Below are 27,448 nucleotides of genomic sequence, written 5' to 3'. Positions count from 1 at the left end.
CAAAATTACTAGTTTGAAAAAAATCTGACTGAAGGCACAGGCTGACTAGAGATGGGCCTAGCTCTTGGGATTGTATGAAAGATAACACAACAGACTGTGAACACTTCTGAAAGGGAAAGCAAAATGGTTTATTTCTAATGTGACAGAGAAGAGATTGCCAATGTTTTGGGACTTGTAGATGTGGATTCCACATATTTTGATGGTCTACTGCAGTGGTTTTCAAACTTCCTAAAATCATGGAACCCTTTCATGTAAATTTTGCTGTGAAATCCCTAGCCCTGGTTCTGCTGGCTGTGTGAGCCAACATGGAGCCATGTGCCTCAGCCCAGCAATGGCAGCACAGTGCCTCCCACCGTTACACCCCAATCTCTTTGCAGAAACCTTGATGGCCCATCACAAAACCCCAGGGTTCCCCAGGACAGTTTGAAAACCACTGGTCCACTGAGTACACACAGGATGGCAGTACATGTTAAGTTACTCTACCACATGGATAGCAACAACAAATCAGCAGGTGTCATAAAAATGAAGGCTAGTGAGACTATTCTGTCCAAACAAAAGTAAAGGTCCACTGCCATTACCTAGGGTAGCACCACTCTATTGCATCCTATGTGAAAAAATAGAGTAATAGATAATAGTGCAGCTGAGAATCCTCAAAAAAATGAAGGCTGACAGAACCAGAGAAGGTAGGAGTTCAAGATACCAAGTACAACAAGGCTCCTTAGACAAGTGGGACAAAAAGAGCTTTTTACACTGGCAATCTAAAAGGGTTGATGGTTTGTCCTGCAGTTCAGATTTAAAAGCACAACCAAGGCCCACTTCCAAAACCTGGTTTCCTCCTGAATATCCATGCAGATAAGTCAAGGTTTTCACCTGTCATACAGCAGCAAGGATGAATTCAATGTAATATTACTTTGGCCTGGAGCACCAGGCTGGGAACTAAAAGCTACACAACTTTGCAAAGCCATCATTTCAAAACAAAAAAAACCTCATGATTTACTTTTGTATAAATGGGCCCTGCATAAAAGCCCTTTTGTTCACAGCTGGTCCTGGTATACTGCCAAGGTCTCTCTTCAAATACCTCTCTCAAAGATGGCACTGTGAAAAAAAGACAAAAAAAAAACACACACAATGGAAGACCGATACCAACAGGAAAGCCCTAGTCCTCCTGCTTCTTTGAACAAAGGCAAGATACCAGGGTCTGACAGACAGTTCCCTGAAAAGCTCTACCTGTGGCAATACATTGCAACCATACAAAGTTTAGAAAATGGGAGGCTTTACACTTGAGATGATAACTACTAATCTAGTCGTAATGGATCATGGAATACACAGTATCCCTTCGGTCTGACAACAATTGTCAACAGCTTCCAAAAAACCATGCCACATTTATTTTAAAAAAATAATCATAGCAAGATGAAACCCCAATCTTGTACTACATATCCACATTAAACCATAAATTTAGTATGAAAGGTTAATAAGAAATTAGTGATGGGTAGGAAAATGTTGTAAAACTGTCTACAAAACTGAAGGTGTATATATCAAGAGAGATTAGGACATTTTTTAGGGCCTCTGTATGCTTAAAAGTTTGCTAGTATAGCCATACTAGTAGACCTTTACTAGAAAAATGCTCCATTAGAGATTCACCTCACATCTGCAACTACTTTTTTTTAACCAGCGTAGCTTAAACTCAGCTTACTATATTCAACAAACAATATCAGAAGGTGGGGAAAAATTCTTTTGTTCATGCAGTTACATCTATACTAGGATTTCTGCTGTCACGGCTGTTAAGAGTGAGACTCCTCCCCTCCTTCCCTTGTAGACTCATAACTAACATAGTTGTGCCAACAAAACTTTTAAATTTACATCAACCTTTAGGACTGGTGCAACTACAAATAACGGAATGCAATTATAAAGGGGACATCCAAGAAAACTTTCTGCAAGACCTGAAAAACAGCAAAACAGTTTTCCCTTGAGGAAAAGGCACCTCTTAAAACTTTTAGCTGCACACTAGAAAAAGTACCAGAGCAAGAAATTCTACCTAGAAGTAGAAAAAAGGTCCATCCAATAAGCCTTTCTGCATTCTAAATTCAGAGGGGAGGAAAAATTAACTGCTCTAGGAATGCACATATTGTTATACCCTAATACTAGAACACCTACATTTCTTCAAAGTAATTCAACAGTTTCTTTGCTTTAAAGGATAAAAGAGCTTTCACAAATCCACTGCTATTAATATTTTCTAAGTGCTAGCCTAGGAATTCTTTTAAGTCAAAATTCACCCCCCTGCAATAACTTCTCTTAGATCCACTGTAGCAGGATGCCGGGGTACATCTGCTCCTTTAAGAGGGCAAGCAGCTGGAGGCAGCTTGCAGGTGGCAAGAGAGATAACTGGACCCGACCAGTAGAGGGCAGGATTGAAGCCAGAGCCATCCGGGGGGGGCGGGAAGTAGAGCAAATCGGGGTGACTGCCCTGGGCCCTACACTTTGGGGGGCCCTGCAGGCAGTGCCGTACAGGCCCTGCTGGCCACCATGCACTACCAGCTCCACACTCTGGCTGCTCCCCGCCCCGCACAGCCTGGGGCGCACACCTCTAGGGTCAGCTCTGATTGGACATATTACAAGCCCAGGGCTTCAGCTGGTCAGACAGCATAGCCCTGGCAGCCAGGAAAAAAGGAGCTCTGGGCAACAGAGTTCCTGAAGTCACTGTGAAACTGAAAAAGTGACTGCAAAAGAAAGCTTCCGGTGGCAGAGAAAGGCCTGCATGTGCAGGCGGGGGCTCCCTTTTTTAAGCCCCTAGAAGGTTTGGATGTCTGCCAGAGGGCGTAGGCATTTTGTTGTGAAGTTAATTGACAACTGGTGGTTGACACACTGGTGGTTTAGCCTTAAGCCCTGCTCAAGGCCTACTCAGAGAGCCTGTAGCCTAAGAGGAGCTTTAGACAGATACCCCCAGGGCTGGGGAATCTGGGTGGTCCCAGCTGGTCCAGGAGCTGGGTCAGGGCCCAGGAAGGGTCAAAGGTCCATAAGTGACCACAACCAGGGACTGAAAGGATCAGGGGCCCACAGGCAGGGAGGCTGGAGCCCAGAGGCCAGGTCTGATACTGTGGGCTTAGGATAAAGGGCCCAGTGAGAGCATAAAGCAACTGTTCCCAACCTTGAGGTCACACCCCATTTGGGACTGCAACAATAAAAAGCGGAAAAATGGCAGGTTTTCCTCGCAGGCTGACAGAATTCTAGCACACAAGGGGCTACTTGGGGCTGGAGGCAACACATGCATGTGGTAGCCAGGCAGCGTGGACAGCAGCTCCCACGGTTCCCTCCAGGTAAGTCTATGGGGGGGAGGGGGGCAGACTGAAGTACCCATGGAGAGTGGGGGCAGAGGTAGTGTTGGGGCTGGGCTGGAGCTGGGAACGCTGCCCAGCTGGGCTGGTACATTGGGCCCAGGGCCAGGGCAGGAATGTGGGGGGAGCAGGATGGAGCCATGGACAGCTCATCTGGGGAGTGGGGAGGCTCCTCACTACTGCATGCATTCCTGGGCCGAGCGCCACTCATGCATTTCCTGGACCATTTAAGGAAAATAAAAATTGGGAAGTTAACAAGATGAACGACGCAGACAGACGTTCTGTAAGAGAAGAATAAAATTCATATTGGAGGACTGATGGTTAGCTTATCATTACTATAAAGAATCTGATCCCAGTAATTTTCAAAGAAATAAAGCCCTTCAATGTTTACATTAATCTTACCACTGCTCATTACCACCCAATTCCAAAGCAAGACTTTTTTCAATAGCAGTAGGTTCAAATTCCTTTCAAAGGGATAATCAATTTTTTTCCTTCCTAAAAATAACAAATGCCTAGATTAAATTTGCATGCTAATCTGTCCTGGCCATAATCTGAAGCTTCTTCTTATAAACACTCAAGCAACCTGCAGCCTATCAGACTTTTTTTACGATATGAAAAGATGCCTCCTTAGTATTTACTGATTATTCAATTACAGAATATTTTGAACCCTAAAAAACATGCAATTTATTCTTAAAATGCATTGGCCTGCTGAAAAACAATAGGTTTTTGAACAATGCAGCTGCGGGACTGGCAATCACGGAGTACTGCTGAACCCGGAGTCCACAGCTGCCAGGACTGTGAGTCCCTTCAGCAGTAAGACTCCCAGCCCTGACCGTACCCCAACAGCTGGAAACCCTGTCAACTGACAGGTCTCCCAGCTGCACATGTACAAGTTAGAGCAGGATAGCAACAAGCTATATAGTACACAATTTTGAGTCTATAACTGGTTAGACCTTTCCATGGTGTGATTGCTGCTCTGCACATATAGCTGGACTCAGTTAATTGTTCAATTAACCAGTTAGATGTGCAATATCTGTAATGTGTAGAAGGGGTCTGAATGAATACTTGGAACCAGAGTTTGAAGTGCACAGGTTTTGACAGCAGCACCATTTTTTTTTTGTGGGTTCAAAGAAAATATTTTCATCATTTCAGTTTATTCAGGTAGTTCAAAGTTGAGAAACCAATTATGGCAGAAGCATAAATGCTTACTTTTCTCTTCCAAAGCATGGAAGAAAAAGGAAAAAAAAAGCATAAGAAAATGAAGTCAACTAGTTCTAAAATCCTGACAGTGATTGAATAGGTTGTTTCTGGCCCTCAGCAACAGATGATCCTTCCTTTGCCTAATGAATGAGTCCTAAATGCAAGAAGTGTTTTGATACACTTACCTTTCCTCCTATATATGTGGCACACTTAAGGCCTTTTCACCAAGAACAATTTTAAAAATGCACTTTTTGTACATTTGCATGGAATTCTAATTTCTTTCCAAATTAATTTGACAAGTCACAAGTAAATGCATTCACCACCTAACAGAAATAAAATTAAAAAAATATGTATAATATACATTAGGTTACATAATTGATAGAATAAGTGCATAGATATAGTTTGCAGCCATGCTGGTCTAAGGACATAGGCAGACTAGATATAGTTTGTACTCTTAGCTAGCAGGAAGCAGTATAAACTTAGAGTACAGGCAATATTTAGTAGTCACAAATCAACATGTTTTAACAGTCTTACCAAATAATGAGAATCACTCCCCCTTTAGGGAGATTGTAAACATTACAAATTACTTCAATTTAAAATTATCCTGCCATAAAATTAAAAAATAAATAAATAAAATTGAGCTGCATTTCTGGTCAATCTGTTTCAGTGCTCTCTGTAAACTAAAACGGCCTCCATTGAATCCTTTAGCATGCAACATCTGACCCAAATTTTGCTAAAATTTCAGAAAATTTGCAACCCAACGCAGACACCTTGTCCATAAATTGTATAATCAGAATGGCACTTTTTAGCAAATCAGTAAAAACATTAAGAACCTTAGAACCAAGCCTAACATTAAAGTCTTGCTAAAACAAGTTTTCCACAAGCAAATGAATGAATGGTTTAGATAGACAAGTAAAATCTCAGGAAGCTTTAGTTTTCAGTATTAGCTGTAAAGAAAGAACTGAAGGTCTGGCAACAGGCGTTACCTGATGTTCACTTAAAACTTGTAATGGAAAGTAAAAGGCTAACTTACAGGTCTGACTTCTTAGAAGGCTGTACATTCTTTTCTTCTATTCAAAAAGGTCCACAGCATGGGGGAGAAATTGACTTTGTTGTTAACCAAGTTACTTGAAGAAAATCCAGACTAAACTGAAAAAACTCCTACATTACAAAACCTGAGATCTGTTTGGAGCCAGCAATATTCTAAGGGATGTTTGCTCCTCTAAGGGATGTTTGCTCCTCTAGACCCTCTGTTGAGAGGCTGTCTAAGTCTAGCTGTTCGAAACTGGGAGGAATATCTAACACTACAGGTACACCAATATATTGATGCCATATCAGATAGGCACCAATAAAAGGAAAATTAACATTATTGGCTATCAATGTTTTTTGGCTGGTGTGGCTGATAATGTTAACCAATTAATATAATATGCCTTCTGGTGGGGGTCCCCCGGATGCCACGTGCATGCACACAGTTGCACACGTGCATGCAGCCAGGAATGAAGGTGGGTAGTGTGCTCAGTAGCTGTGAAGGGGAAGAGGCATCGAGGAGGGAAGGGGCATGGGGGCAGAGGAGGAGATCGGGGCCCCCACAGTGAGGGAGTGGAGCAGGGGCTGTTGGGGGGGAGATGCCCAGCTACGGCAGTGAATGGGACCCAAGGTCAGGGTGGGGAGCAGGATGGAGCCACAGGTGGCTCAGCTAGGGGGTGTGTGTTGGAGGGGACAACTCCCCACTGTTGCATGCACCTCCCCAGGGGAGGCATGGGGGGGGAACCACGTGCGCCCCCCCCCCCCCAGATTTGTGCGTGGGGTGGATTCATTCAAAACTGTCCACACTGCTGCCTTTCCCTCGGGAGCCCTGCACTGGCTGCGTATCCCCTGCCTGCCTAGTAGCAGTGGGGGCAGCAAGCTGTACCTGCCTGATACGCAGGGGATGCGTGGCCAGCACAGGTTCTACAAGGCAAAGGCAGCAGGGCGGAGAGCCTCAAGCCCACAGCAGGCAGCCCACATCTGCCCTTGCCCTGCTCAGCTCTGGTTAAAAGCATCCCTGTGATTAAAAATTGCTGAACTTTAGTTCAAGCGCTCCCACCACCATTCTTAACCACTGGAACGCTGATCCCCTTGGCAAGCTGCCCGTGGTGCTGCCCCGCTCCCCACCCTGGTCCCAGGTCCCATTCACTGCCCTGGCTGGGCAGCACCACCAGCCCCAGCTTCTGCCCCACTCCTTCCCTCACCATAGGGGCCTTGTGCTGCCCCCCCACCTTGCCTCTTCCCCTCCACAGACTTACCTACAGGGCACTGTTCTCCACGCTGCATTCCTGTAAGCTGGTTATCGGATTGGTATCAGCCAGTACGCCTGGTTAATAAGTGGCTATTGGTAATGGCCAAGAAAATCTTTATCAGTGCATCCCTATTTAGCACCATATTTTGGTAAACAGTTATGAACAGTGGAACTTTGGAATAGCACCCCAGCACTTTATCATGCCCAAAAGAATCCTCTCAACCCCTTTCAATTTCTGAGATGACTCTGAAAATTATTTTTAAACAAGGCAACAAACTACCATATTTACTTGGACACCCCATGCATCATTCCCCCCAAAATTAGCCATCCAAAGTTTGGGGAGGGGTTTTATTTTAAGCAAAGAAGGTGACTGCTGCACCAGAATGGAGGCACAGCGTACAAAAATGGCTGCCAGGGCTGGCCACATGGAGGAGAGGCAGAGTCTGGTGCTCAGTTAAAAGCTAGAACAGTGGTTCTCAATATTTGTAGACTGGAGGCACCCCTCAACAGACTTGTCCCCTTTGGAAAATTCCAGCTCTTTGTTTTCACACTTTTTTTTTTTTTTTAATATACAGAAAAATAATAGAGCAATTCTTTTATTGCAAAGAGCTCAGAAAGGCCACAACGGGTCAGAATGTGTTTAACGCTATGGATTCCTACGTGAAAACTCTGGGTCTAGCTTGTGATTTATATCTGCATCCCTCACAACATTAGCACTGTTCAGCACCCCGCAGAACCCTTGAGAGGATCTCATGACACCTAAGGATGCCACAGTCCCTCTATGGAGAATCACTAAGCTACAAGTTTCAAACAGTTACAGCTGCTGCCAAATTGAAAGCAGCTTTTGGCTAAGCAGAAAAGGGAAATCAAGTGACACTGAAGAGCAAAAACTGCCCCTTCTCCCATGTGGACAAAATTCAGCCATGACTCTGGAATGAGGTTTTTTTTCTTCTTCATTTTGCCTTCCCAAAACAAAGGATGTCTTGTGTGGAGGTGTAAGCTCTGCAAAAACATGCAGTAAAGGCCCTGCTGACAAACCCAGAGGATTAGCAATGCTATTTCTCCCTGCAGAGTTTGTCAGGCTTAAGATAGAGGGGTGGTCAGATAAGCTGCTAGTAGTAACATCATGAAAAAATATATATAAATAAATTTTTTAAAAAGCTGTGCAGGAACAGTGTCAATCCTTATTTCTTATCACAAACTACATATTCAACTGTGGAATTTCTCAAGCACCTGCCCTGCTCACAGTTTAATAGCACCAGAAATCAGAAAATACAGCTACAAAATAAATATAATCTTTCAGAAGCTCCTCTCCTAAAACTGAAGGGGTCAGTAACGGGGGCACAGAAGGGAACTGGTGAGTATTTATTCACCAAGGCGCCCCCAGGGGTTACAAGAAATAATGGCCACACGCTAGCAGAGAGCAGATTTAGACTGGACATTAGGAAGAACTTCTTCACAGTTCGAGTGGCCAAGGTCTGGAACGGGCTCCCAAGGGAGGTGGTGCTCTCCCCTACCCTGGGGGTCTTCAAGAGGAGGTTGGATATGCATCTAGCTGGGGTCATCTAGACCCAGCACTCTTTCCTGCCTATGCAGGGGTTCGGACTCGATGATCTATTGAGGTCCCTTCCGACCCTAACATCTATGAATCTGGCCTGCACCCAAGCCACTGATGCTTCTCCTAACCCTACCCCACTCCCTGTGTGTGGGCTCAGCTTCCAACCAGTGGGGGTGGGTTGCATTGGGCTGCGGAGCTGCAAACTGCATCTGTGTGGTCATTGTTTCTCTCTGCTCCCCTGCTTCCCTTCCCAGCTGCAGCACAGGCACAGCTGGAAGCTGTATGGCCCTGACACAGCTCCTTACAGGCTGAAAGCTGTGCTCATTCAGCAGCTGGGAGGGGAGGGAGAGGAGCAGGGAGATGTGGCAGTGGCATGGGTCACTGGCTGGATAGCCCTGAAACAGCTCCTCTGCCTGCATTCACACTGGGGCAAAGCTGTGTCAGGGCAGTGCAGCTTCCAGCTGTGCCCATGCTGCAACTGGGAGGCAGGCAGGAGGATGAGTGAGTGGAAAGAAGCAGTGGCAACATGGACACATTTTGCAGCTCCACAGCCCTGGCACAACTCCCCACCAGCTGGAAACTGTGCCCACAGGCTGCCCAGGACTTGTGGCGGGCAGGGGGAGGGAAAAGGGGTGGAAGCAGCTGGGAGCTGTGCCCATGCTGCTGCCATCTGTCTCAGTGTGAGTATGGGGAAACCCACCCTGCTTCCCCATCGAAGCCACCTAGCCTGAGTCGCACCTAAACCAGGTTGTTCCAGTCTGTGGCTTATTAAAAATTGCCAACCACAGCCCTGAACTACGGATGTGGTGGGATTACAAATCCTGTAATCTTAGTGGGACCCATGATGGGAATGCAAGATGTGGCAGCTAACTTCTAATTAATATCCAGGGTTATTGAATGACCAGACTTTTTGGCTTCATGTCAGGCAATCACCTCCTGAAGTCAAGCTCTCTGGACACAGATCTTAACCTAGCAAGGGCCTTCAATCTGAGTTGGACATAGATGCCTACCAGGGTCAGTCTCAATCACAGAATCATAGAAAATTAGGGTTGGAAGGGACTTCAGGAGGTCATCTAGTCCAACCCTGTTCAAAGCAGGACCATCCGCAGCTAAATCATTCCAGCTACGGCTTTGTCTAGCTGGGTCCAAAGATAAGAGATTCCACCACCTCTCTGAGTAACCTGTTCCAGAGCTTTACTACCCTCCTAGCGAGAGAGTTTTTCCTAATATCCAACCTAAACTTCCCTTGGTGCAAATTGAGGCCATTGTTCCTTGTTCTGTCATCTGTCACCACTGAGAACAGTCCAGCTCCATTGTCTTTGGAACTACCTGCCAGGTAGTTGAAGGCTGCTATTAAATCCCACTCTCAGTCTTCCCTTTTCCAGACTAAATAAGCCCAGTTACCACAGCCTGTCCTCAGAAGTAATGTTCCCCAGCCCCCTAACCATTTTCATTGTCCTCTGTTGGACTCTCTCCAATGTGTCCACATCCTTTCTATAGTGGGGGGCCCAAAACTGGGCACAGTACTCTAGATGTGGCCTCACCAGTGCTGAATAAAGGGGAATAACCATTTCTCTTGATCTGCTGGCAACGCCTCTACTGATACAGTCCAGTATGCCATTAGCCTTCATTGCAGCAAGGGCACACTGTGGGCTCATATCCAGCTTACCGTCCACTGTAAGCCCCAGGTCTTTTTCTGAAGAGCTGCTGCTTAGCCAGTAGGTCCCCAGACCATACCGGTGCATGGAATTGTTCCATCCTAAGTGCAGGAATTCATACTTGTCCTTGTTGAACCTCATGAGATTTCTTTTGGTCCAATCCTCCAATTTGTCTAGGTTCCTCTAAATCCTACCCCTACCTTCCGGTGTATCTACTAACCCCCCCTCCCCCCCCCCCCCCCCCAGCTTGGTGTCATCTGCAAAATTTGCTGAAGGTGCACTCCAATCCATCTTCCAGGTCCATGATGAAGATACTGAACAAAACTGGCCACAGGAACAAGCCCTAGGGCACTTCACTTGATGCTGACTGCCAACTAGTAGACATTAAGCCAATGACTACTACCCTCCGGGCCCGATGATCCAGTCAGTCTTCTATCCACCTTACAGTTCATTCATCCAATAGTGCTTAAAACAAATCTACACTGGGATCTATAGGGCTTGGTTTATCCTCCCCATATCAAAGTAACACCAATCTAAAATTTTACCATAACTAATACCAAAGTCCGTAGCCCACAAAAGTAAATTTATTCCATCCCTCTAGATACTTTCTTACCAATTTGCTGGATTGTTAAAATAAAATTCTAACTGATATATATGTAAAAATTTAGCAAATGAGACAAAATGGTGGGAGAAGTGACAGGTTGTCCATTATATTGCTGCTTATTCCAGGGGAAAAATTAAGTAAGCAATAAGAGATTTATAAAATCAATAAACTTGTATTTCACCCAATATACTGATTCACCTTGCACATTTAATATAAAATATTTGAGAATTTTTAAGTTATGTACATACTGGGTAGTGTCCCAGAAAACACAGATTAAAAGTGTCACTTTCAGGAAGTTACTGCTTGCAGTAACAGGAAGCATAAAAACAACCCAATAGCCAAAAGCTATTGTGCACCCAACTGGATAAGAAGTTCTTCGATAAAACTCTCAAGTAATTAAGTCCACTTTACACAGGGGTGTCCAACTCTTTTGGCCCTGCACACTAGACACCCCAACTCTGACAGCATGACACCAGCCTGATGATGCAGCTGCCAGAGTCAGGCTCCAAAACCCCTGTCGTGAACGTTACTGCCGCTCCCCACCCTTTTTTCCCCCTACCACTGATTTTTAGTCTCCAACAGTAACCAAAGTTCCTGACTTCAGCAGAGGACAAGAAGGGTGGAGGGACAAATGGTGGCAATGTTCACTTCTTGGTTCCAGAGATGCATCAATGCACCAGCTCTGGCAGCCACACCAACTAGACCCATGGGCCACAATTTAACCACTTGTGGGCCACATGTAACCCATGGCCTACAGGTTGGACAGAGCCATTTTGTACCCTGCCTTGAAGTTCATGATATTATTTTGCCCAATCAGCAAAGCAAGCAAACTCTCAAACTGGTGATCCTTTACCAACTATCTATTTTGAAGTCCCAAAAGTTCAAATGAAGTTTGAGCACCTCAGCTGGTAAGGTGAAACACGGTGAAATAGGAGAGGCAGGCCCAGACTACATGGGCATTTGTATACATGTTTGTGCCACAGCACCAGGCCCTTTTAAAAGCTGCTGGTGCTGCGGTGTGTGCGGTTGCATAAGTGGCAAAATGAGCATCAGCACTGAGAAAATGGAGGCGGTGCACTTTTGAACTAAAACACCTCAAAGATGTTTTAGTTCAAAACTGCACTGCCACCATTTTCTGTGCGCTGATGCATATTTCACCACTTATACAATTACATGCGATTTCCCAAGTTAGTATCCCCTCCCCTCCTGAGAAGCGGCACTATACTGTTTGTGTCCGCAGCAGGCAGAGGGCGTGGTTACAGCCCAAAATGCTGTGGCACACCTGGACATGCCTGACAGCACATCAGTGCGCCACAGCACGCCAGTTGGGAAATACTGATCTACAGTACAGACATGAGATGCTCCATAATAGTTTGCATTCTTAGTTGGGAAGTCCCCCTATTCTTACTCAGCAAAAGCTTCAAAGCTGTCTTTAAAAGGCAGACCCAAAAATTGTTTTGCTGTTATCCCAATCTTTACGTTGGAACAGTTTAGCAATCATGGCTAAATAAAAGCACTGAAATGAATATTACTGTTCTCTGAGAATTTAGAGACAACCCCATGTACAGAAGAACCCTTTGCATGTGAACTATTTTAACAAAGTGTGGATAAATTCCAAAATGCAGATAAAACCTATGGATTTAATCCTTAAAATGAATTATTTTTAAAAAAATAGGAAGGTCTTCAGGGAAATATGCACCATACAAACTAGCACAGATTATGTAAAACAACTCCAACTTTCTAGCCAAAATCTCCAACAGAAACAGCCAGAAACAGCAAATTGATACTACACATTTTCTTATTTTGGTCTTCAAACCCCCCCCCCCAAAAGCAACTGGATAATCCTTCAACTGTGAAACTAGGCAAGTCATTTCATATTTTCTGAAGCTAAACTGTGTATTCAATGACTTAAGCCTTTTTGGAAGAAGTATGCATTAATACCTGTTAATGTATGAATTAATCTCTAAAATCTACTCTTAAAATTTCATTTTGTTGAAAAATTTAACAGAGTATGTCTAATTTATGTCCAGAATGTGCACATTTTTTCTTCTCCATTTAACTCAGAAAACAGCTAAACAAGTTGGTGAAAAATATTCAGAGTTGTCATTATTAATTTACACAAGCTGACAAATGATAAAAGTTCCAGAAGGCTAAATTTCAAATATAATATTTTAAATTAGAAGTAGCTCAAAAACCTAAAAGCAAGCTGCCTGGTACTTGAAGCCACATATCAAAATATAATTTTAGGACAATATTCAGTTATTTATACTTTAAAGTCTCATTAGAAGGTTGGGAATGTAGATGCAATTCTATTTGAAGTAGCCATTTTATGAACTTCATATAATTTTTTTTTTCAGTATAAAAAGAAAAATTATATTTTAACTGACCTTAAAATTAAAATACCATACTGACAGTGTTTAAGAAGTTGCCAGTATACTCCTTGGAAAAAGGCAAAAGTCAAAATGCTCTTTTTATTCAAATAGATATCCTTGAAACTATCAATTTGCTTTTATGGCTTTTAAAGAAGCTTACTACATGAAATGCCAGTATTCAATAATGAAGGCCTCCCATTAAGTTCCCAATATCATTACTTAACACAACACAATATGTACAGCAAGCAACCTACCACCATATTACACCTCAGTTTCTTGTACTAGGTGAGGCTTCTTTCCATATTCCATACATCATAACGGGAGCCTTGCATTTTAATTCATCACATTCTGAGACTATTTTGAAGTGTATGCCCTCTACATATTCTAAGTACTTCCTCCCATTGCCTAGCACTACAAGGCCTTGAGCAGAGGAAGGGGAATAACCCAACTCAAACATCTGTATAGCAACTGGGATATTATATAGAAATTAAAGAAACCATTCATCCTATTTTATGAAAGAAATTGTTAGTAGTTTGATAAAGTTGTCAAACCAAATGTCAATTGGTTTTATTTATTCCCCAAAATTACTTTTCAGATATATAAACTCAAGTGACTGTAAACTTTCCAATGAAGAACTACAAATATCACCTTTTAGACTTGACATTTTCCTTTCCCACTTAGATCATTCACTAGTTTAATTAAAATGGAATGAAGAGAAATACATTTAGAGAGTAAAATATGTTATATGAAAACTATATGAATTTGTACAAATTAATTCAATGAGTTTCAATGGCTCTAGGTACTCAGTATTACAACACAACAGACCAAGTTAGTTTATGGCTACACCTCTTACTAGTACACGGTAACTGCTGGCATCTCCCAATTGCATACTCTTCCTACTAGCATATATAATAGGAACCTCAAATAAAATTAAAATAGAATGAATAAGATCAGAACAACAGGCAGATGAACAGTACATCACTGTACTATTCATTCATTAGAAAAACAGGAATTGCCGTATGAATACTGATAAGCACCTATAGGCATCTATTTTAGTATCCTGTCTCCAAGAGTGAAAAGTATCAGAGTTTAGAAGACATTTTTTTTTAAAATGCCATAACTTGCAATTATGAAGTAACTTGGATGTAGAAAAGAGTTTTTTCCTAACCCCATTAGCTCTCTTTCTTGGCTATGTTTGCAGCCATTAGAAGGCCGATTATAGTGAAACACAATGCAACTCTCCAAAGACTGAAAGAGTCATCATTTCAATACTCATGGGTGTATGAAGTCACACAAAACAATTGTACACTACCCTGTATGCCAGCTGGCTGTATTGCTACAACATTCCTGCAGAAGGCAGAGTAGATTTTCACCTTATAGACCAAATCAGAGATGCATAAGCTTCTGTAAGCAGTAGCTTACTTCATGAGATGCTGTGTAGGGGCTGCAACTTTTACTACATTCCTAAAACTAAAAGCAGATGCAAAACATCAGAAAATACCAAGAAGAGAATTTCAGCAATTCAGTATGCTGGGCCCCAAGATTGTTTCAGTGTTCTATTCTTTGCATTCTACCCTGGGTTGACACAGAGGCATCCACAAACTACAGGCTGCTTGATATGCAACCCACTAGCTGTCAATCATAAATCATAGGAAAGCACATCAGACAATGCATGTTATTACCCAGAGTCCAAGTCTATTCCAATTTCCTTTAAAACCTATGAACACCTGAATATCAAACTGGAGGCTGCCTCTCTTTGCTCCCAATTGTGGCAACCTCACCAAATTTGGATGTTACAGCTAACAAAGCTTGGCATTAAACTTTGAGCAGCAGAACATTTGAACAGTAGAAAGCCCTCACTAGAATAATCCACTACCCCAACAGTATTTTTTGGGCACAGGGCCCCAGGTGAGTTTGACACCCCTGCTGTAGTTGCCCTGTTAAATATACTACGAATTAAATTAAAGAGAAAATTTAGGAGTCCCTCCCAAATGAAAACGACAAATTACATTTTATGGACAGGGCCTAGTATCATAGCCCCAACCAACTTCCCAACCAATCACTGATTTCTGAAAGGACAGTTCACCCCTACGCTTAGGAGAATCAGGCATTTTGGCAACCTTCTAATTTACTTGCAAACAACATTATGCATCAGGGAGAAAAATGGAACTATGAAGGCTCTTTTGCATGAGTAAATACTGTTTCTGGATGCATAGTTTTTGCATTGGCATAAATCCAGTTCTATAAGAAGGGAAAGCAGGAATCATGTCATCATACTATGAACTTCTTTAGAGATTAAAAAAAAAAAAATGCTTTCCTTAAGCTACATTAAGGTGCTGATCCTGCAATAAGTGTCATGCTAGCAGACTCCAGTCCCTGGACAGACTTCAACCTGGTATCGGGTCCTATCTGTATTTTTAGTATTCCACTGTCCATTTTGATGACTAAAGTTTGAATTAATGCTAGCTTCCTGAAAAGGTAAAGGAAGTCTGAAACTGTTTCTCTACACATTTATGAATGCTGACTTGAAGTCCGATCACATTAGTGGATTTTTACAATGAAACAACTGTCGATACTACATTTCAAATTATAATGCACTAAAACTCAAGTAAAACATTTTACTATCCAACATGTAACTATAGAAGAGTAGCACAGGGTGAATACCAGAAAAGTGCCCCAAAACCGTCTCGTTTCCTTTAGTTGGTATTTTAAAAAACTCAACACTACACAAATGTCATTAATGATGATTAAACACCCAGGGGACTTAAATAGCTCCAAGATTTTTGTAAGAGTCCAAAACCTGTGCAGCCCATAAGAGGACAGTTCAGTTTGGGTCTCCTGCATAACATTCAAAACCCATGAAAAAGCTCCCAGGTTTTTCCCTTTTCACCTTCATCCATCTTCTGGCTACTAGACATCAACTGAAAAGGAGACCCAGCAACAAAACGCACAGTTCTCAGGAAACGTTTGCATTTCTTTGTTTTGAAACAATGTCACCCAAACCCTCTCCACGCCACAACCTCCCCCGCCCCGGGGCCCTGCCTGCATCAGGACTGCTTTAGTGGCCCAGAGGCCAAGCCCAGCCCAGCCTACCTCACCTGAACCAGGCCCTGCCAGCCAAGCAGCTCCTTTCCCAGGCTAGTATCCCATCCCCTCCTCAGAAGCGGCACTGTACCTAGCGGTCCCGGGCAAACTTTTAGCATCAAGCCCCCCCTTTGCCAGACATAATGATAATCATCATAATAATAAGAAAAAAATTACCACAATCCTGCCAACCCTCCCCCAGGGCCATCCCCCAGCACTCCTCCTCCAACCTCACCTGGCTGCGGGCCACCCTGGTGCACCCCTGCCTCAGGGCCAGGATTCCCGTAAGGGAGGCGCTGCCATGGTTGCCAGGAGCCTGCCAGCTGCCACCTCCTTGAGGCTGCCGCATCCCCCTTTCCCCACCGCCCCAATACGGGAAGAGGTTTCCAAGCCCCTCACAGACCCCCGCGCTGCTCCCCAAACTGCCCCGAGGCCCGAGCGCCGCGGTCTCCCATTGAAGCGCGCCGGCGGGCGAGGCAGCCCGGGCCAGGGGGAGCTGCAGGCCCCGGTGGGCACCGCCGCCCCTCCCCCCGCCGGGCGCCCCGGGACAGTTGGGGCCTCGTACCTCCCCCCGGGCGGATCCCGGGCTCGTGCGGGACGTACCGATCCGCGCCGCTCAGCCGCGGCCCGGCTGTGCCAGGGGCCCCCGCATCGCCGCCGCTGCCTGGCTGAGACAGCGGGGGAGTGCGCCCCCCTAGCCTCCCCCGCGGCTCCCCTCAAGAAAAAAAAAACGGGGGGAGAGGGGGCAGTCCAGAGCGGAGGGAAAAACGGCAACGACCGTTCTGCAGCCAATCGCAGCGCGGCAGGGCCTCCCCGCCGCCAATAGGAAGGGTGGAGGGGTGGAGGCGGGGCCAGGCTCAGCCTATGAGGAGGGGCGAGTCGGCGCCGTTCGCCGCTAGAACTGTACCGAGCTGGCCTCCATCTTGGGTGTGGGCAGAATGCCCAGTCTTGGCGCTGGGCTCGCCCGGAGCCATCTTGGGTGCGGGCAAGAAGCCCGGAGAAGGGGGAATGGAGAGCTAGGGAGGGGGAAGCAGCTGCGGGCCGGGGCCTAGCTGGGCTGCGCCAGGCACCCTCAGCCCTGCCTGGGCACTCCCCAAGCACCATCTCTGATCCTCAGCAGGGTGTCTGTGCACCCTGAGCTCTTATGAAGGGTGCTGCAAGGACTGTGAGGAGGGAGATACAGGGGTGTGGGTTGTAGCAGGGTTGGTCTAAGGACATAGGCGGACAAGGTTCTTTGGGTAAATCCGATCTCTTTTATTAGACCAACTCAAATAATTGGGAAAATTCTTCCTTGCAAGCTTTCGGGTATAAATACCCTTTGCCAGGCTGAAAGGCAGGCTCCCAGCCTGGTTGCTTCCACGCACTGCATGACCTGGCCCCTCTGCAAGGAGCCAAGCTAGGATTTTGAGAAAGGGGGTGCAGATGGTGAGGAGCCACCTCATGCACAGGTGAAGCAACACGCATTTTTCTCCAGTTAAAAATGAACTAGAAGCTTTACTAACATAGGCAAAGGGCCTAGGGCTGCATTATTCAGATTAGGATGAAACAGAAGGGACCTAGGGCTGCATTATTCAGTTCAGGATGAAAGCAAAAACTGGCATCCCCTCATGGGAATGAGTTAAAAACAGATTCATAGATTGGAAGGCCAGAAGGAACCTCAGAATATTATCAGGGCCAGCCCACTGCACCAAGCAGCAAAGATAACCGAGGGTCAGGTGACCCTAGCAAGGTGACCGTCCAGTCTCCTCTTGAAGATTTCCAGGGTAGGTGATTGCACCACCTCTGGAGGGAGCTTATTCCACAGTCTGCACACCCTGACTGTCAAGAAGTTTTTCCTAATGTTGAGCCTGAATCGATCTCCCAAGAGTTTGTGGCCATTACTCCTGGTTTTCCTCTTGGGTGCCCTGGTGAACAGTTGCTCGCTAAACCCTTGATGTACTCCCCTAGTGTAGCGGTACACCTAAGGGTTGATGCCACCCTTTTTAAGGTATGTTTTCACAGGATGCAGGTGGAGGGGCTGTGTATTAGGAGCTTCCGGATCAGAAATGGGGAACAGACAGCAGAATAAAAGGTGGCTTGCTTGGTGGACTATGAAAACCATTAGAAAGAGGAGAGGGTTTAACACCCATGGAATGAAGAGTTTAGGAGTGATGAGACAGATGATAATGAGCCATGAAGTCAACTGACTCCCTCAGCACTGCCTGACTAGAAATGTTCCTGCTGGTTGGAGCAGGAATCAAAGGGGGGTATACATACCATGCACCAGTGTACGTGCCCCCTTCATCCACCGCTGGAGACAAGCACTTCTATGAATCAATTAATTTTTTTAATGGGTTGCCACTTGATTCGCAGAAGGTACAGAGGGGTGCCTTGAGTCCAGTGAGGGATGCCTCAAGCCTAACAAGGGGTGCCCTAAATCTATAAAGGCTGAGAACCACTGTACTATGTAGTAACTATGCCATAAGCAGCCAGCTCCTCTAATCACAGCTAAGATAGATTTTTTGAACTTTCTTCCTTTCTGAAAAAAAGCAACTGTGTTCCCAATAGCTAGCTTCTCCACACATTTATTGGTAATATCTCCCCCTTCATTTCTAAATTCATTTGAACATTTATTTTTAAAATGTCTGGCATGTTCACTTATCTAAGCTGGTTCCTGTTACCTTGGTAGTAACTGTTTCTTTGGCAAAGTTATCTGAAGGTACCATAATTACGCTGTAAAAAAGTAGTCTCAAGTCAGTGCTACTAACATTAAATAAATGCTTAGAAGGCAGGATTCCTAATGAAAGGGAAATTGGAAAAGGTGAAGTGAGTATTGCAGGAAGAGATGACTACCTTGTACTGTAAGCTGCATGGAGCCAATTATGTTTTCCCTATAATTGGGGCCCAATGGGGTTCAATTCCAATGTGCATTAATCAAGTTAGAAAAAGAAAGAAATGTCCAATGTTATTGCAGCATAGTGGCAAGTTGTGGTAACAGGGCAGTTAAGGCTTCTTGTTATATCTCGAGGCATAAGTCTGAATCCTGCTCAAAAGCTGTCTCCAGTTAATGCAGCTCTAAATGAGTGTCTAGTCCTTCAGGCTGGAAGTCAAAGATGGTGGGATGTGATATTACACCAGTCCCTTACATGCCATTGGCTATAGAAACTGGTCTGACCTTAAGCAGGTTAGCCCAGTGGGCCTTCCAGCTCAGGTGAGCCTTTGACTTTTTGCATTCTGATAAAATGTGTATTTTGTACAAGAACAGAATCCATCTCTTCTTCTTGTATCTAGTACACTAAGCAATTGAATGTTACAAATACTAAAACTTTGCCTCACCAAGGGGCAGTACTGATAGCTTGTCACTCAAGAAGCACAACATCTCCCAATGACTCATTCACTCTCCTACACAGTTATCCTGAGACTCTACCATCCCAAATCCCCCCACAGTTACGCTCCCACAACACCCTATATCTCAGGATAGAACAGGAAAGTCACTGCATGGGGATGCCTCAGCCAGCTGCATGGGTGGTCAGGTTCCTGAGATCTCTCAGGTAGTTGGAAATGAATAGCTCTTGGGTAGCTGATGGATTAGGGTAGGGAGGGTCTGGTGCAAAAGGAAAAGGGAAAGGAGTTAACCCTTGACTTTGTGCCACTTGCAGCTGCTGTTGCCGTTGCTGCTTCCTCCTCCTACTGTGACCTCCTAGCCTGTGCCTTCTTCACTGGGTTCCAGCCCAGAGTGCAATTGGAGGAGAAGGCAGAGAGCTTGGAGGGCTTTCTGTCCGTAGCTTGCTACTGGCTACAACTAAAAAAGATTTCCTGACGCTCCAGGAGGAGGACCACGGTCAACAACTTCACTCCTCAGGCACAGTGGAGCTTTTTAGTACCAGGGTAAAAGCTTGTCTGTGTGGGAGACAGGGCTTTTTAGAGGGCTGGTGAAACAACTCCCACAGGAACTAAGCATCATCGCAAACTTCACCACCATTTGCTCCAAGTGCAGAGTGCACTTCTTTGACCTTCCCTTCTCCCATATAAACACAGAACAGTATGTACATTTTGAGGAAGAAAAGCCCTTAAAACAGCATCACCAGCATGGGACCTACCAAAACAAGACACTACTTTGCATACGCAATTCTATACCTGGCAGAGGATGAAAAAAGTATTGAACCACATCAGAGATATTAGTCACAGCACTTAATACACAGATACTACAGAGAGGAAGAGAGTGTAAGACCTTTTTAAGACAGAAAAGAACAGTGCTTAGGATGCATGAGAATCTAGATGAGATGCAGCCAGGTGAAGAATGACTGCCAAGTGCACAAGTGACACAGGAGATGTATTCCACTTGGCAAGCTTACATGTTTGGTCCAAGAAGTAATTAAAGATGAGCCAGTAAGGAATAATGCTCAAAATATAGTTATATAAAACTTTCTCTTGGGAGGGACTGGTCCAGCAGTTAGCATGATAATACAAAACTGAAGAAAAACAGATATAAAATAAAATAATAAAAAACAGGAAACAAAACAAAAATAGTAAGTGAAGAAATTAAAATATTTAGACTGAGCATGGAAGCCTACCATAACAGTCAGGGGAAAAAGGTGCCCTACTTATGAACAGATTGTTCCTTAATTGTCCAATACTTAAGTTTCTTTTACCTATGAAGTGAAATCCCAGAGACAGAATAGCAAATTGAAAAACTTCGTTACAACTCAAGTGTCCAGGGTCTGAAATAGACTCCACCCAGAAGTACAATTACCTACTCTGGATAGCTTCAAAAAACTCCTGGACGCTCACTTTGCTGGGGTCATCTGACTCCAGCAGTCTTACCTGCCCAAGCGCAGGGGGGCTGGATCTGATGATCTCGAGAGGTCCTTTTAAGCCCCTAACATCTATGAATCTTTGGATCTATGAATCTATGGATTTATCTATTTTAATACTAGAAGGGGCCATTATGACCATCCAGCTGGACCTCCTGCATAGCACAGGCTGAAGAACTTTACCCAGTAATTTTTGCATTAAACGTATATCTTCTGTCTGAGCTCTTTTAGAAAATTGTCCAGCATTAATTTGAAGATTAAAATGGACCACTACTTAACCCTAGTGTGGAAAGTCACAAATTCCTATAAAAACCTAGTTTCAGCATAATTCAGTTTTTGAATTAATTCTGTAGCTACGTTATATTCATTTTTAGCGATGACACTTTCTGAATATTTTATGCTGGAAATTTACGAAGACTTTTCAGACGTAATTTGTTTTAATGTATAACCCCAAATTTGTAATATCTTCTGCAGGTCAGAAGAGCAAATCCATCTTGAGGTTAGAGTATAACAAGATTAAGGTTTAGTTATATGCGGAAAATGGAAGCTAATCCTACATCTATCTAACAGAGGTCTGTGTCTCTATGAAACACAACTGAGACTTCTGGAGGATGTCATTCCATTAAATTAAGCTTTTTTCCCCTTAGAAATGACCCCCCACCAAATGGGAAATACACTAGAGTATCAACACCTGAAACACCATTCCCCTAAACTGCCCTGTTATCTGAACGCAGGCCATGCTGCCAATATAAGTGCTGTGGGGCATGAGCAAGAGCAATGGCAATAAAATGAAAAGAGACCTATTTTAACAATTTAAAAAACAATGGAACAATTAGCAAACTTAAAAAGGCAAATCTATTCCCAAACTTGCTTTACCATTCAGCAATGGACTGTATTCATTCAATATGTGAACAAGCTGATTTCACCAATCAGTTTTGATCCTGATCAGTTCAGCTAACTGGTGTTCTGCTGTATTTCTGAGGAAGTAAAAAGGTTTTATGCCCTAAGATAGAAATAGTCTTCAGAGTATAGGAAAGAGATCTTAAATCAGAGTTAGAGAGGAAGGGTGGGCTGGGTACTAGTCTGGAACTCTGGAGACTTCATAGCTCTGTGAAACACTTACCGAGTGACCAGGGAAAATCAATTAATGTGAGCCTCAATACTCTCTCCTATAAAATATGAATAGCACTTTCCTACCTCAGACAGGTTGTAAGGTTAAATGCATTTTTAAAGACTCTGAGGTGCTCAGGTCTTGCTTGGGTCATACATTGAATTATGTTGCTATTTTTAATACATATTTGTTGACAGGCACGTTGCTTGCAGGAGTCACTGGGCATGTCTACACGTGCAGGTAATGCTATTTAGGTTTACTGCACAGTAATTTACTGCACAGTAAACTAGCCCTGAGCAGGCATCTACCCGTGCAGCCATTTGGGACCAGATTTGCTTCTTATGGGAGTAGCCTACTCCAGGCTTCCTCCAGCCCTACTGTGCTCTGCAGCAGCTAGGGGGAGGTTTTGGCCACAGCTGCCCAAGTGCCAAGGGCACTCTTTAAAAGGCATCCCTGTGCAGTGCTCCCTGGCCATATGAGTTTCTGGCCTGGAGCAATCCGCAGTGTCCTACTACAGCCCTCTATGACTCTGTCTGTGGAGCCTGCACCCACCATGGCTGCTCCACCCCCAGGCCCTGGCAACAACGACCTGCACCTCAGGCTTCTGTTTGCTGCTGTGCTTGCCATACTTTGCCATAGTGACTGCCGCCTGGCCCAGGTCAGCCTCAACCCTGTTTGCCCCGCTGTGCTGTGTGGCCAGGCTTACCACTCTGTCTGAGGCCCCCTGACCCGGCACGGCACCAACCAGCTCCTGGGCTGCTGCCTGGACCCCAGCAGGGACAGAGATGACACATTGATAATGCACATATGGATACTACCACCAGTGCCATCCATGAGCTCCTGGAGCTCCAGCTCCACTGCCTGTAGGTACACCCAGCCAGCCAGGACTGGCGGCTGCACGTCATCCAGCACACCTGGGACAATAAGCAGTGGCTGGAGTCATTCTGGATGACCTGGGCCACATTCCAGGAGCTCCTCGACCAGCACTGCCTACACCTACAGTGGCAGGCCACCACCATGCAGTTGCCCCTCCCTGTGGACACCTGGCTGGACATTGCCATTCTCAGACTGGCCATACCCTCCAACCTGTGTTATGTCAGCCACATCTTCGAGGTAGGCAAGGCAACCACTAGGGAGGTCATCCTGGAGGTCTGCAGCACCCTCCACAATGTGCTAGGCCACACCGTGGTCCAGATCTACAACCCTCTGGTGGTGATGGTGAAGTTCCACACCCTGGGCTTCCCACAGTGCATCAGAGACCTGTACAAGACCCACATCCCTGTCACCTGCTCACCCTGGAGGGACTACCCATACTATAGCCAGTGGAGCTTCCACTCAGTTTTGCTGCAGACTGTGGTGGACCACTGGGTCACCTTCGCCTATGTCAGCACCAGCTGGGCTGGCAGCACCCACAATGCCTGTGTCTTCTGCAACTCTTCTCTGCCAGCCCTGGTGGAGAGTAGGCACTTCCCACCAGGCACGCTGGACCTCCAGCTGGACAAGGTGATTCTCCCTCCATATCAGGGACCCTACCTACCCACTCCTCCCCTGGCTCATGCAGCCCTACACCAACTAGCTGGACCTCCACTAGGCACATTTCAACTGGTGCCTGGGCTGAATCTGCACGCTTGTGGAGTGCACCTTCAGCTGCCTGAAGGGACGCTGGCACACCCTTACTACCTGCCTTGAGGTCACAGAGGCTACCATCTCCCAGGGCATCGTTGCACTCTGTGTGCTGCATAACATCTGCAAGGCCTGGGGGCAACTCTTCCATGAGGCATTGGCAGAGGAGGTGCAGTGGGTGGAGGACGCCTGGCAGCAGGAGTGCCAGCTATGGTGGCTGTGACAGTGATGGCTCCCCGCACTGAGATGGTGATGCTTTACTGCACAGTAAATTAGTCGACTGTGCAGTAAAGTATCTTGTGTAGACATGCCCACTGTCAGATTTTGTAAGCTGCAAAGCAGGCTCACATTATAGTATATAATAATGACATTATTCATTTAGTTAAGCAAGCCAGTTGTTAGGAACTGATGAGCAATACATCTGTATAACTAAAAATTAATCCAGAATTCTGCTAGTTAGAAACAAATTAAAAACAATATGATTCTTCAGGGAGATGCATTGACAAAACTCCAGTTAAATGTAATAATTAGGAACTAAATTTGTAGATAAAGCCTGTACTTCTGTGTATTCTACTAATACAAAGGCAGTAAGAACGGCCAATGTTAGCTGACAATCTACATTTTTAATTTACCTTTGGTCAACCATATTACAGTTTATTAACCTGGCTGTGACAGTCAGGCATGGACACTTAGGTATGTACTCAGTTCTTTACTTCTTTGTTGCTCTTGTCTGCTTTGTAAATAAATTCAAGCAATTAATTATTTAAAATTTCTTGATCAGTGACAAATGAGCAAAATTTAAATTACACCAATTTTTTAAAGGATTGATACTAGGAATAGTATCTGAGAAAGTGGTCTACTGATGCTTTAAAACTGAAAGTTTCATTAAAAAAATCTCTTTTGATCAAAAATGGCCTGATCTTATTTGGGGTTTGATTCTGTAATAAGTGATTTGTCTGGATGCTGGTGCTGGCTAGTGGTCTGAGTATAGGGCTGAGAGCCAAGGATCCTCGACTCCTACTGTGACCTTGGAAAAGTCATTTATTCTGGATTTATAATAAAGCTTACATGGACACAAATGGGCCTTTGTGTGTGCTTGAGCATTTTGGGAATTTTTTAGAACAGCTTTTTAGTTGTCCCAAATCTCCTCAGTGCTCTAGGGACAGAGCATTACAGAACAGTAGGTCTGGGACACAGTAAAGGCAGCTTGCTGATATATTGGGACCTTCAGAAATGCTTAGCATCTTCTATACACCCACTCGGGCACTTCTGATTTGGTCACAAAGACAGGAGTAAATCACCTCTAACACAAATTAAAGGCTGATTTTCAGAGGTGTGGCACACCAAGAGCTCCCAATAGCTTCAGGAGGTATAAGAGTTTAGCACTTCTGAAAAAAACAGAGGCTCTGTGTCAATCTCAAGATAGCTGAGAAAGTAACCACTTCTCTCAGTTCTAGCCAGCTTGTATTTTACCCATCTATTAAAAAGTCTATATATTTACCCTGAATGAGCAGGATTTTACAAGGCTGATTTAATGCCAGAAGTGTTACTATTAATAGCCTGATCTTTCTTCTCTTTTGTTTTGAACATATATTGAAACTTAAATTCTATTATAAAAAAACCCTCTTGGCTACTGGTACTCCACGAGTGTGAAGGAGAAAGTCCATTACAGGGCCTGATCATTTCCCAAGATTTGTGCAGATTTCCCTCTTGGCATGAGTACTGCCTGGCCTGCCTCCCAGTAACACCAAAGGATTCCTTCTAGCATGAACGGCATGTGTCCCTGGCAGCTGGGAGGGCATGGCTGTGCAGGTGGTGGCGGGAGCGCAGTGGCAGGAGCGCAGCAGCAGGAGCCCGGCTACAGTGAGCAGGGAGCTCCCGCAGACACCGCTGGCACTGTCAGCAGCAAGGGGTGGTGAGCGCCAACTAGGGGTCAGTGACCACCCACAGGCGCTGCCAGCAGCGTTGGCAGCAACCAGCGGGAATTGCCTGCAGATGCTGCCAGTGGTGTCAGCAGTGGGGTGGTGAGCGGTGCCCACCTGCAGGTGCCACTGACAGTGTTGGTGGCACCTTTTGGCAGGGGGTGTACCGCCACACTCAGGGGGTGCACATGCACCCACGTGCACCCCCTACGCGTTGCTCCTGCCTTCTAGTTTCCAAAACCTGTACATAGAGATGAAGGTAAAGTAGAGCATGAATCTCCTCCCACTAAAAAAAAAGGCCAACCCAAAAAATGCTCAGTGAAAATCTGTGCAATAGGTCTATATCAGTGGTTCTTAACCAGTGTGCTGCAAGATCCTTTCAGGGGTGCCAGGACACTGGTACTGTTGCTGCTGCCACTAATACCACAGCCAGATCAAACTGCACTGCGTGCCTATTTCCAGGAGGTGCCTGTAGACCCAGACCAGAAAGCAGCCGATGAAGGAGTGGGTGCTCCTACCTGCATTAACTGACATTTTAACTGACTGGCTTTCTTGCATACATACTAGCCTCTGGCTGCTTTACCACTCTATCCAGGAAGAGCACAGACCATCTGCAGGCACTTCCTCAGCCTGACGAAGGGTGTTTGTGCCTGAAAGCTTGCTAAGAAGGCACATCAGAGGAGGATGAGGAGAAATGGGCATAAGCTAATAGAAGGTAAATTCAGGCTGGACATAAGAAAAACACTTCTTATCTGAAAGGGTCACCAGAATCTGGAACACTCCCAGCAGAGGTGGTGCTGTCACCATACTTGGAGGTGTTCAAGACAAGGCTGGACAAGCACCTTGTTGAGCTCATCTGAGCCCAATAACTTACTGCCCATGGCAGGGGACCAGACTTGATGATCTTGCAGGTCCTTTCCGGTCCTATGATTCTATGATTAAAATTTTTTTCAACTATTTGAGTTGGTTTAATAAAATATATCAGATGTACCCAAAAACCCTTGTTTGCCTATGTCCTTAAACCAACACGACTACAACCTACACCCCTTCCTACATTAGGTTCTCAATTAGGCAAAAGTTCCCTTTTCTGCACCTGCTTCCTGGTCCAGCTCCACATGCGCCTCCTGGAAACAGGAATTTGGGCCAGTTCCTCCTGGCCATGGCGGTGTGGCAGCCTGGAGATAAAAGGGGTAAGCTGAGACATTAGAGCAGCAGTTCTCAGCTGGGGTGCTGACAAACTCCCAAAAGTGACAGAGGGATGCCTTGTGTCTAAAATGGTTGAGAACCACTGCTCTATCTTCTGATTACATTAAAGCTCCATGTGGGGAACCTATCCTTCTCTGCCCTGACCTTAAAGAGGGAAATCCCAGCTGACTGTTCATGATTCTTAAGTAACAGATCCCTATTTCACCCAATCTTCCAGAACAGGGAAAAACATTCCTGGAGCTGGCAGAAAGGCATTGGGCCCAAGCCAACCTTATAATAGCTCTGTGTTTCTGGTTGCTTTCTTTTTTGGAGGGGGCGGGGGGGGGGAGTGGAAGAGAGTGGATCTGAGGCACAGTCCTCTCTTCATCCGTGGGAGAGCAAATTCCAGCACTTGTGAAAGAAAAATTAAGAGCACATTCTATATAAGGAAAACCTCACTGAGTTCTCTTCTCCACAGGAACTCTGAGAGCAGGACTAATCCTTCCCCAACACTGAGGCAGTGTAGCTCTATAAGCTGCGAGGAATATTTCCCCTACCTGCCCAGGAACTCGGACCACGAGCTAGGAACTAGTTTTAAGGCTAACAGTGCTGTTTGAATTGCACTGCATTTTATCCTTTTATTTCTGCAGAGTAGAGGAGTTGTTGGAACAAAGCAAGGAAATTTTCCCAATAATGGGAAAAATGAAGAACAAAGTCCATGTAGTTTT

At 45.1% G+C, this 27,448-nt stretch overlaps 1 protein-coding gene across 7 annotated transcripts in view; it reads right to left on the bottom strand.

Moving 5' to 3' along the window:
* The window catches only part of SOCS5 (suppressor of cytokine signaling 5), a 119,606-nt gene extending 102,713 nt beyond the window's left edge, over nucleotides 1-16,893 (bottom strand). For 2 of the 7 annotated variants that reach the window (XM_019485345.2, XM_019485349.2), the window contains exon 1: nucleotides 16,652-16,832. The gene's annotated coding sequence lies outside the window, so the exon portion shown is untranslated. Of the gene's footprint in view, nucleotides 1-16,321; nucleotides 16,431-16,651 lie in introns of those variants that run through there. The other 5 variants (XM_006272177.4, XM_019485348.2, XR_009457559.1 and 2 more) reach the window with 4 other exon arrangements.
* Between the last annotated feature and the right edge of the window lie 10,555 nt (nucleotides 16,894-27,448).

The sequence above is a fragment of the Alligator mississippiensis genome, chromosome 1 (genome assembly GCF_030867095.1).
Source record: "Alligator mississippiensis isolate rAllMis1 chromosome 1, rAllMis1, whole genome shotgun sequence".
NCBI lineage: Eukaryota > Metazoa > Chordata > Crocodylia > Alligatoridae > Alligator > Alligator mississippiensis.
Note: the sequence above shows the minus strand (reverse complement) of the source record. Positions and strands in the feature narration are given on the sequence as shown.